Genomic DNA, 11024 nt, shown 5'->3' with positions numbered 1-11024 from the left:
AATGACCAAGCCTGAGACATAATACAACTCAGTAATTAAAAAATCCGAGACTTTTTTGGTAGATCTACTGGAATATCAGGAAACAGTCAAGGAGATTTTGCAAGAGAAATAGTGCTTGAAATGGAATTGGATAAGCAGTGTTGATAGTTTGTGTATTTTTCAACAGCCTAGACATAAAACAAGTCAGACTATGAAAAGAACAGTCAGTTAAAAGAAAACAATAAGTAAATCACTGTGAGAACTCAAACAAATTGTTACTAACGAATGAAGAAAGGTTTTAGATTTGTGACCACACCCGCTCCTCTTCTAAAGAGACAGGCCCCAAACATGTCCCTAAAGGTGTAAAATTGGTCATTTCTTTCATAATCAAGCACAGATCTGACTGGGGCATTAAGATCATGCTGGCTGCACTAGCAAATTCTGAACAGAAGTGTGCTCAGCAGAAACTATAATTTTAGGATGATGTTACAGAGAGAGACAGCACCATAATCTGTCTCAGGAAGCAGGCTCAGTTTAATAGTCCTTATCTGTTCTACCAAGATTAAAGACTGCTTTCTTTAACCAAGCTAAGGTAAAGGGAGTTTATAAAACAGTCAATAAAGAACAGTGATGCAACAAAAGAGAGAATTGGAAACAAGGAAAAAAGAAGTGCTATATTTAAGCTTTGTGTTTCTACATCAACATTTCCATCTTTGTTCTCCATAAACTCATGAGTGATTTCTCAAAATGTGAACCTGATCACCACACTAATGAGCTAGACAGAGATTTGGAATTTTGCTTTTAGAATTTTGGCATACAGTTTTAAGGATTTATTACAAACTGTGGTGACTATATTTAAGCACTGTATTTGAATTTTCATTCCTTCCTCATATGCTACAATAAATTTTAATTATGAGAGTAATTGGGGATTGGTGGTGGGATTGTGGCCATATCTAGCCAAGCTGTGGAACAACTACTGGCTCAGTATTTGGCTTGGCTCACAGAAATTGGGAATTTCTCAGGGAGTTCATGCAGTGTTCACAATTCAAAAGAGTCAGCCATGGGCAAGGCAAGCACCTTAATTCCTGCACCATCTCTTTTACCTAGAGATTAATTTTATATAGACTGTTTGATTAACCATGTTCTCTACAACTCCAATACTGTTTGTCTCTAACATCATCTCTGAAAAATTATATTGCTGTGATAGTGTCCTAAATTGTTCCCATCCTCACGTCATCCCTCTCCTTAGTGGTGACTAACCTACAAAAATATATTAAAAAATAAGCAGTCTGGCTGGAAAGATAGCTCTGTGGTCTGAGTACGTGATTTATATGCAGGAGACCCTAGTTTGATTCTCAGCACTTCATGGTCCTCTGAGTACTATTAGGTGAAACTTCCAAGCACAGAGCCAAGAGAAGCCCCTAAGAAACATAAAGTGAGGCACAAAATTACAAAATAAATAAACATTCTGTAGTAATGAGTGATTCTGCCATCAGTTACCTTTTCAATGTTCATGTGAATAAGAGGAACGCCTTACCGGTCTAGTCATAACTACGTTGTTGGATCAGGTGGACAGAACTGACTAAAGAAGATAAGGGCTAGTTGCAGAGAAACACTTGAGCAGTCGACTTCAGTGAAGTGTGGAGAAGAGAAGGCACAGCCTTGAAATGAAAGTGTATCACCTTCCACTTTACCACCTCTGTCACCCAGGGAAGTCCTTAGGAATCAGGGTTGAGATAGTCGGCCAAGAGCATCTGTACAGCATAGATATTTATTTGTCACCAGTTCCTTTGGGTAGTTGTCAGATTTCACCTGCATTCCGGTGGATCTTCAGGGAAAACAAATGAATTGCCACCACCTGATTTCTTAAGGAAGCCATGTGATGCATGCTAAAGTAAGGAGTCTGCTTTTGGCAGGACCTCTCCCTAAGTTTCTCTCAGATCCATTGCCAGCATTTACAGAAAGGATTTCATAAAGGACACGAATATTATAGTAAGATATATTTATTTGATATTCCAATGCATAGGTTGTTTACCTTGCCTGTGACTGGCATCCCGTATTGTCTCCAATTCCACCAGGAGTGATTCCTGAGCACGGGAGTAAGTTCTGAGAACTGCTGGGTGTATATCATCCCCCAAAAAAGAAAAAACAAAAAATATGTTTATTCATGGCTGAGTTCAATTCCTCTGCACCTCTCGAAGAGCCCGGCAAGCTACCGAGAGTATCTCGTCCGCACAGCAAAACCTGGCAAGCTACCTGTGATGCATTTGATATGCCAAACACAGTAACAAGTCTCACAATGTTACTGGGCCCACTGGAGCAAATCGATGAACAACAGGAGGACAGTGACAGTGACAGTGATTCAAGAAATATCAGAAAGTGAAGCAGGATTGAGCATGCTCAGAGCAACATGGACTTCTCCAGAGGGAAGGCAGCTGAATACAGATACCAAGTGAAGAATTTGAGATGCAGGTAACTAACTCCCTGACAGTGTGTTAAGAGTGCACATACTAAGCAGAGATCTGGACAAATTCCCAAGATAGAGAATATATACCTTGTATCTGAAAGTTTGTTTATATAAGATTTTCCCAAACTGCTCACAAATGTCTGTTGCTAGGGTGTTGCCAAGGGGGAGAGCTTATAACAGTAGAAGGTCTCCTTTGATATTCCTATCACATTCTTATCACATTTTCTCTGCAGGAGACTCTTCTTAGGGGGTCCAGCCAATATTTGAGCATGGCACTTGTGTTTTTCAATGAATCTTTTGCCATCTCAAAAAGTACCCTGCATTACAAAGTCCTTTATGCCTTTGGGTTGGTTCAGCTTGAAGACATAGTATCTTTATTTAATCCACAGTGCCAGACCCTTCTTTTCTACTTACAATAACAGGAACATAATAACTAAGAACATATTTTCAGCACCGGACATCTCTGAGTTCAGATGTCAATAAACTTTTATTGTCCTTGATTCTCATTTTTCTACGTATAAATTGCAGGTAATGCTTTTTTTTCTCAGGATTATTTTGGGGATTAAGTGAAATGATGGATGTATGTATAATGAATTTACTTTCAAATGCTACTCAATAAACAATGATCTCTATGGGAATATGAGTGAGTACATGTGTGTGTGTAGTAGCAAGTGTATTAATTGTATTTTGAGCTCTTAGTGATCACATCCTGTTGACAAGTCTAAGCGTAGCTTGTCTGTAATGTTTTTGTCATAACATTGACTCTACTTTTCATTCATCATACAGACCTGAATTATTAAAACAATTGGGAGGCGGGGTTGTGGCCACACCCAGCAGTGCTACAGGGAAACTCCTGGCTCAGTAATGCTTGGGAATTTCTCAAAACGGTGCTCAGAGAGACTATGTGGCATCTACCTGAGAGGATGCTGTTTCACATATTCATAGGTCCATGACTCTGTAGACTCTCTGCTGATTATGTCCTTTGGGGAAAGAAATTTATAAGAACCTGAACAGCCTTCTGTTTTACATGAATGTTGACCACTCCCTCTCTGGAGTATTAGTGCCTAAAAAAATATAGTGGCATAAGGATAATGGTGGAGGGTCTGGGGTCCTTCCAGGATAGTAAAGATGTAACAAATTTGTACATCAATTTTGTAAACAGTACCACTTTTGTAACCATATCACCTAAACTACAATAAAATATTTTAAATAATTAGTTCATTAAAATTTTGCTCCTTTGGGGAAAAAAAAACACAGAAGACCTCCAACGTGTATAGTTTTGTTCTTTTAGAAGTTTCTGCAGAGGAATGATAAGCAAAGACCTATTCTCTAGGACCCAGCAAACATAATGTGGCCACGAAGTTCTGGTTGCTGTTTTTCAAAGACCAATTTTCTTGGAGACATACAGCAGTGAGTCAAGAAAGAGCTTCATTAGCAATAAGGTGGCAGATTAGAAATTGGCAAACTTCTGTTCTCAAAAACATTCCTTACATGTTCACAAGACAGTTTCCACTGAAAAATAGTAGCAGATTTTTAGAAAAGGTGTTCTGCAGACCAGTAAGCACCACCAGAATGATTAATAAAATTTTTCATAGGTAAGCAGATAAAGAAAAGGGGCACAGCCCAGTCAGAACCTGACTGAAGTATCAGTTAATTTCCTCGAAACAAGAAGGTTTATGATTAAAGGTTAACTTTTGGGAAGAAGGACAAAGTAAAGCAACTGTCTGCCCAGGAAACTTGCTGGTATTTTAAATTTTGAATTCTGCTCGTTCAGTGCCTTTCAACTCTATTCTTTGTATCAAATTTGTTTCTATTCTCCCTGTAATCTAAGAAACATTCTCTATGCAGTGGAAAAAGCTGCTTTCACCAAAGCTGATTTCACCCACACATTTTTTTAATTTTACTTGTCTTTTCATATTAAATAATTAACGCCAGGAGCACTCACTCTTTTGTCCTATTTGTCTTTCCCTCCTGACCCTTGTAGAGGTTGAAAGACAGACTCTGCCACCACCTCCAAGGGGTACTTCAATTGTAGCAGAAAATACCGATGCCCCCCACATATGTCAATCTTGACAAACCTGCCTGAGATGTCTTTTCCAAGGGCTAATGGATTGGGCTTAACAGAAACTTATTTTGACAACAAAATCTGAGAATGGACTGAAATTTACAAGCTCGGGTTCAGCCAACACAGAGACCACCAAGGTAATTGGCAACCTGGAAACCAAGTATAGGTGGAGCAAGTATGGGCTCTCCTACCAAGACATGGAAGAGCATGCTAGGCACCGAGACCCCTGTGGAAGACCAGATCAAGAGCGGCTGGAAGCTGACCTTTGATTCATCCTTCTCTCTAAACACTTGGGGTGAGAAATACTAAAATCAAGGTAGAACACAAGTGAGAGCAATCAACCTGAGCTGCAACGTGGATTTTGACATCGCAGGGCCTTCCATCCAGGGATCCCAGGTGCTGGCTCATGAGGATGAACCTTGAGAATAAATCGCGGGTACCAAGAACTTTTCGGTCAGCTACAAAACTGATGAGTTCCGGTTTACTACGAACAGAAATGATGGCACAGAGTTTGGTGGCAGCCAAGTTTCACGTCTGGATGCCTGCTAAAGTGAGCAAGCCCAGCCCAATCGGATTTTTAAAAATTTTATTTTAATGAATCACTGTGAGATACAGTTACAGACTTACAAATTTCATCATTATGTTTCAGTTATACAATGTTCAAGTACCCATCTTTCCACCAGTGCCCATTCTCCAACACCAATGTTCCCAGAATTCCTCCCACCACCTCCACCCCTTTCCCACCCGCTGCCTCTGTGGCAAGTGTCTTTCCTCTTACTCTCTCTCCTTTTGATTAAGGTACACTCAGACTCTAAAGCCAGGTATTCAAACCGACACTGTTAGTTCTGCCGCATGGCAAGAATATCGACATGGGTGGCCACAGGCTTGGTCTAGGATTGGAATTCCAAGCAAAAATGAATACTGTACAATCATTTAATTTTAACCTATTTTGCAGCATAGCCAACTTCGGAATTCAGTAACTTTCAAAGTCGTATTTCTAGGATACAAGTATTGCTAAATATCATGTTAGACCTCCAGATCTAAGATGATTCACAGAAAAAATCTAATTACAAATAGAAGTTTTCTTTCAGCTGTAGACTTGGGAGTGGGGTGGGGGAACTTGGCAGCTTTTCTAGCGACGTCAGTTTCCTTCGATGAAATCTAGAAATGGATGCAAGAGGGAGCTGATCAGATGTAGGTACTTTGTAAATGCACATTGTCTACATGAATGAAATTGTGATCACGACGATCACGACCACGATCACGACCACCCTGTTGTTCGTCGATTGCCTCGAGCAGGTGCCAGTAACGTCTTCTTCGTCCTAGCCCTGAGATTTTTTTTTTTTAAAGTGCCATATTCAAGGCTTTTTCAGGGTTAGGAGAATGAGACCCATCATTGTTACTGGTATTTGGCATATTGGGTATACCACGGGGAGTTTGCCAGACTCTGCCGTGTGGGCATGTTACATTTGGTAGCCTGCCAGTTTGACCAAATTAGGAATGAGATGATAAGATGTCGCGAGGCCGCCAATGCGGCCGCGCGCTTCCAGGAGCTGAGTGTGATGATCTCTGGATCCTGGCCGTTGTTGGAGTTACACGGCAGTTGGTGGGTGTAACTGTCTAGTTACTGGCAGGTCCAGTCCCAAACTGTACAGGCTTGGAGATCTCAGCCCCGGGTCCCACACACCTGGGTTCCTCTGTCAGTTCTTTTATGCGTGAGGCTCATCCAAGTGTGTGGAGAGTGCTCTCAGCATGGCCTTGGCTGGGCCTCGGTGGTCTTCAGCTGTTGGGCCCTGGTGGAGACAGTCAGGCATAGGGTAGAAGACTCTGTCTTGTTCTCTCCCAGGAGCTGAGAATTAAACCTTGGTTCCTTGACCTAATCAAGGAGAGGCTCAATTTGAACTATGATGGTGTGTACAGAGTCATCTGACAGGGACAGTTTTAGACAGATCTTGAAATTTTGCATCCTTCCCATTACACTAAAAGTAGTCTCAAGGTATGGTAGCTGTTTTTTCAGTGGCATTTTGGGGTGAAGGTTAATGTGATGGAGCCAATAATTCAGGACTTATTTTCCTCTCACCTGGTGGGTTTTCTTCACTCTCGTGCTCAGCTATGAAACAGCTCCTGAGAGCTCTGGTGATAGGCTGGGAAAAGCTCTGTGATGAATCACACATGACAACCCTCAGAATCTCAAGTGAATTTTTCGGTTGCATTCTCGCCCCTTGGTTTATGTTTTTAAAAGTTCAAGAGGTACGTTTTAGAGTCTTCCATTTTGTGTAGAATTAGATCCTCTCCTCCAAAGGCTGTAAGTAACATCACTTAAAGAGTAAAATATTGGGCAGAGGGGAGAAGGAAGACAGATCAACAGACTGGAGGTGGAAAACACTTGGAGGAACTTACCATGTGGAGAGTGACATTGTTGTGCTGAGTTCAATAGCAGGTAACATCAGATTTATCTGAAAGGGACATTTGTAGACAGATCATCATGATCCACCCACTTCACTTCACATGTGCTGTTTTTAAAACAATCTTCTGGGTTGTTTATACAAATTTCTTAAAGAAAGTGTTCCAAATTTGAAGTTCTATTTGTATAAGAATGATGAAAGTCACAGCTGTCATAGCAATGTCCGCCCTTTTATCATCAATTTGATTGGGTGGGCCCAGTAATGTCTCCATTGTGACTTGTTGTTTCTGTGTTTGGCATATTGAATACATCACGGGTAGCTTGCCAGGCTTTGGTATTTGAGCGAGCTTGCCAGGTTTTCTGAGAGGGGTGGAAGAATCGAACTCAGGTTGGCCTGGTCAGCCGCGTGCAAGGCAAACGCCCTACCCACTGTGCTATCGCTCCAGTGAAGTAGGTTCAATTCCTCCACACCTTCAATATGCCAAAAACAGTAGCAAGTCTCCCAATGAAGACGTTCCTGGTGCCCACTCAAGCAAATCGATGAACAACCAGAGGACAGTTCTAAGTGCAGTACTACATGAAGTAGGTTAGTGAGTACAATGTACCTTCCAATCCTCCTGTCTCTCCTCTATATATTTTCTTCATATCCTTAAAAACATAAGTTTTAATATCTCAAGCATTACACAGAAATCCAGATCCATTTTCCCTCTTCACATAGTTCTTCATGTCAATAGTTTCTATATGTTACCTCTTTAACCACTAATTCTATTTCCTTGGCAGTTTACCTCTTCTTTCGAAATTAAAAGCTCCAAATGATACACCCATTTACCTTGATTGTAATGATTGATGACCAAGTATACTTGCTTATTATATGTACCAGAGAAAAAAACTCATGGTAATCACTAAAAGGAAGTCTAGTTTTTGATGAATGGTTCATCTACTGCTTCTCAACTGTGAAGTACCTAAAACTACAGATTCTATTATTTTTTGTTTTTTATTGTTGCTGTTTTGGGGCCACACCTAATAATGCTTAGGAATTACTCCTGGTTCTGTGCTCAGGGATCACTCCTAGTGATCTTAGGGAACTGGTAGAAACAAGGGTCAATAGAACTGCTCCATCCTAGGAAACTTGCCACAAAGGGGATGGGGTGGTGGGTGGAATGCAATTAGAGAGAGGGGATGGGATGGGGGGAAGAGAAGAGAAAAAAGTATCTGTAATAGAGGTATAGAAACAGGCTGCCAATGAGGGAGTCAGTGGGAGAAAACTGGAAACACTGGTGGTGGGAAAGATACACAGATGAAGGGCTGGGTGTTTGAACATTGTATGACTGAAACTCAATCACGAACAATTTTTTAACTGTATTTCTCAAGGTAATTTCAACTTTAAAAAGAAAAGCAAAAAGAAAAACTTTGATAAATCCAAATAAATGCATGTATAAAAAATTATCAATGTTACTGTAGCACCGTCCTCCCGTTGTTCATCGGTTTGCTCAAGCGGACACCAGTAACATCTCACAACAAATTGTGAGACTTCTTAGTGTTTTTGGCATATCGAATATGCCACGGGGAGCTTGCCAGGCTTTGCCATGCCGGTAGCTTTCTAAGAGGGGAGGTGGAATCAAACCCTAGTCGGCCATGTTGGCCTCATGCAAAGCTAAAGCCTTACCTGCTGTGCTATCACTCCAGCCCTTCAATGTTACAGTTTAAATATTTCTTTTATACCATAAACAAAATAAGAATTTCCATCATCAATGCATCATAGTAGTAAACTATATAAACATAAAGATGTTGATCACTTCTTGATCACTTGACATCCCGTTACTCATTGATTTCCTCGAGTGGGTGCCAATAATGTCTCCATTCATCCCTGTTGTGTGCTAGTAGCCCAATGGCTTCTGCTTGCTTCAGGAACACGAAGAGCCTCAAACCAATTGTTTAGGGTCTTGACGAAGAAGTCTGACCATCTCATGGGTGGGTGGCACGCAATCTTTTGATGTCCCATGGAATCCAGTCTGTAACAGCTCTAGTCCAGCGGTCATCTCCAAATTGCATTACGTGTCCAGCCCATCTGATTTTCAATACCTTGGCAAATGAGACAGTGTCCCTGATTCTCGATTCTCAACTGAGGGTCAGCACTCCAGATTCCTTCTCTCACTTGAGTGAAGCATGATACTCCAAGCATAGCTCTTTCAATTTCTTTTTGGGTGACCCGAATAGCATTCTCATCCTGTTTTCATAGGGCCCAGGTCTCCGAGGCATATGTTAGTGCAGGAAAAACAGTGGAGTCGCATAGATGTGCGCGATCCCGGAGTTTCTTCATCCTCTTAACAACTTCTTCAATGCTCTTGAAGGCATTCCATGCTGCTTTACTCCCCCTGAGCATCTCAGGTGCCAGGTCATTCGTCATGTTGAGTTCTTGACCTAGGTACACATAACTGTTGCATTTGGAGATGTTCGTTCCATTGAAAGCAAATGGAACTTCAGGCTTAGCGCTAGCCTCAGGCAACCCCAAGCGAATGACTGAGCTCGCAAAGCTGTGCAGAGAAACAATGAAGGAAGACCTTAAGAGAGAAGAACAGCAGTGCTGGTTGATGCAGCAGAAACTGGAAAAAGCATTTGCAATGCCCACCTGTCCTTTGCAAACTATAAGAGCAAGATGACTGCTCTCTGACGTCCTGATAGATCTATCACAGAAAAAGAATCCACACTGAAATGCATTATAAAGGCTAGCACATTCACCATAAACCTATCCCCAGATCAGATCCGTAAAATTGCAGAAAAAGAAAGCACAATGAAATGGACTAAAAAGGCTGAGACATTCACTGAACTCATCCCCAGAACAGATCCATAAAATCCCAAACCCAAGCTTCTCTGAAAAGTGAAAGAATTGAACCCTGCATTAAGTGCCCCCAGTGTGACAGCTGTCTTTCACATTGGGCCTCCAAAACACCTTGCTGTGGAAGCAAAAAGGGAATGCATCTAAGTCCCACTGAACTCTGACAAGGAAGCAACTATTCATAGGGAAACTTTAACTCATAGTAACTATTCCTAGAGCATTGTACAGAGGGAGTAGTCAAAACATTTATTATGATGCTGGTGAAAGATGTGGGAGTCAGAGAACTATTACCCTTTACAGAGAGTGATACTGACTTCGTGTTTGCCATAACTTTATATCTAAGGGAAGGTATGTATGCGGTGGGTTGGGATTAGTTAAAATCTGATGGAACTGGAGATTGGAGAATTGAAACCATTTTGACGGTCAAAGTGATAGTACAAAGGGTAAGGTATTTGTTTTACAAGCTAGGCAAAGTAAACCTAACAGAAACAGACAAATACTGTGAGGCATGAACATCTGAAAAATGGAAAGTGAAATCCATGAAAACAGAAAGAATAGTGCTTACCATGCTATGAAGGATAAGAAGAGAGAGATGCTAGTAAAGATTAAAAACTAATGGTTGTAGAAAGAATAAGGTCTGACAATGTGCTGTATAATAGAATGGTTGTAGTTGATAACATTGTACTGTTTAATTGAAACTTTTTAGTAGTATGTAAATTTTTTCTTATGTTATGTGTCCTCACACTAATAAAGGTAAATACACTCGATTTTAATTAACTCTGTAGAAATCCTGTCATGATGGTTACATTTTTTGTATCCTCACATCATATACTCTAAATGGCCTGCAGTTTTCTGGCCAATTGTACCTCCACAAAGAAATAAAATACATAAAAACTGCAAAGTAAAAATTCAAACTGCTTATGCATATATGACACGACTGTGTATACAGAATGTTCCCCCAGATAAGCTATCAATTACTTGAAATATGTAAATGTTGAAAAAATTAGTTTTTGAAAACAATGATACCCAAAGTATTAGAGCCAGCCACTGAAATATAGTTATCATTAATAATAATACTCAATGTAGAAAAAAGACATGAAAATGTATATGCAGTACTGCTGCCAAATAGACTCATATATAATCCATATAAGCTTTATTGAAAATACTAAGTGGAAAATACATTATATAAGATTGACTGTTAAAAATGTCAATTATATTCAACTTGATTTAGAGATTTAATGAAATGCCATGCAATGGTCTAGCAAGATTACTT

The 11024-nt window shown here is 40.4% G+C and overlaps 1 pseudogene; it reads left to right on the top strand.

The window, feature by feature from the left end:
* Nucleotides 1-4506: 4506 nt before the first annotated feature.
* LOC130026859 (voltage-dependent anion-selective channel protein 1-like) lies at nucleotides 4507-5060 on the top strand (annotated as a pseudogene).
* Nucleotides 5061-11024: the final 5964 nt, after the last annotated feature.

The sequence above is a fragment of the Sorex fumeus genome, unplaced genomic scaffold, assembly GCF_029834395.1.
Source record: "Sorex fumeus unplaced genomic scaffold, SorFum_2.1 ptg000035l, whole genome shotgun sequence".
NCBI lineage: Eukaryota > Metazoa > Chordata > Mammalia > Eulipotyphla > Soricidae > Sorex > Sorex fumeus.
The sequence above is the reverse complement of the archived record's forward strand: the minus strand, read 5'-3'. Positions and strand labels throughout refer to the sequence as shown.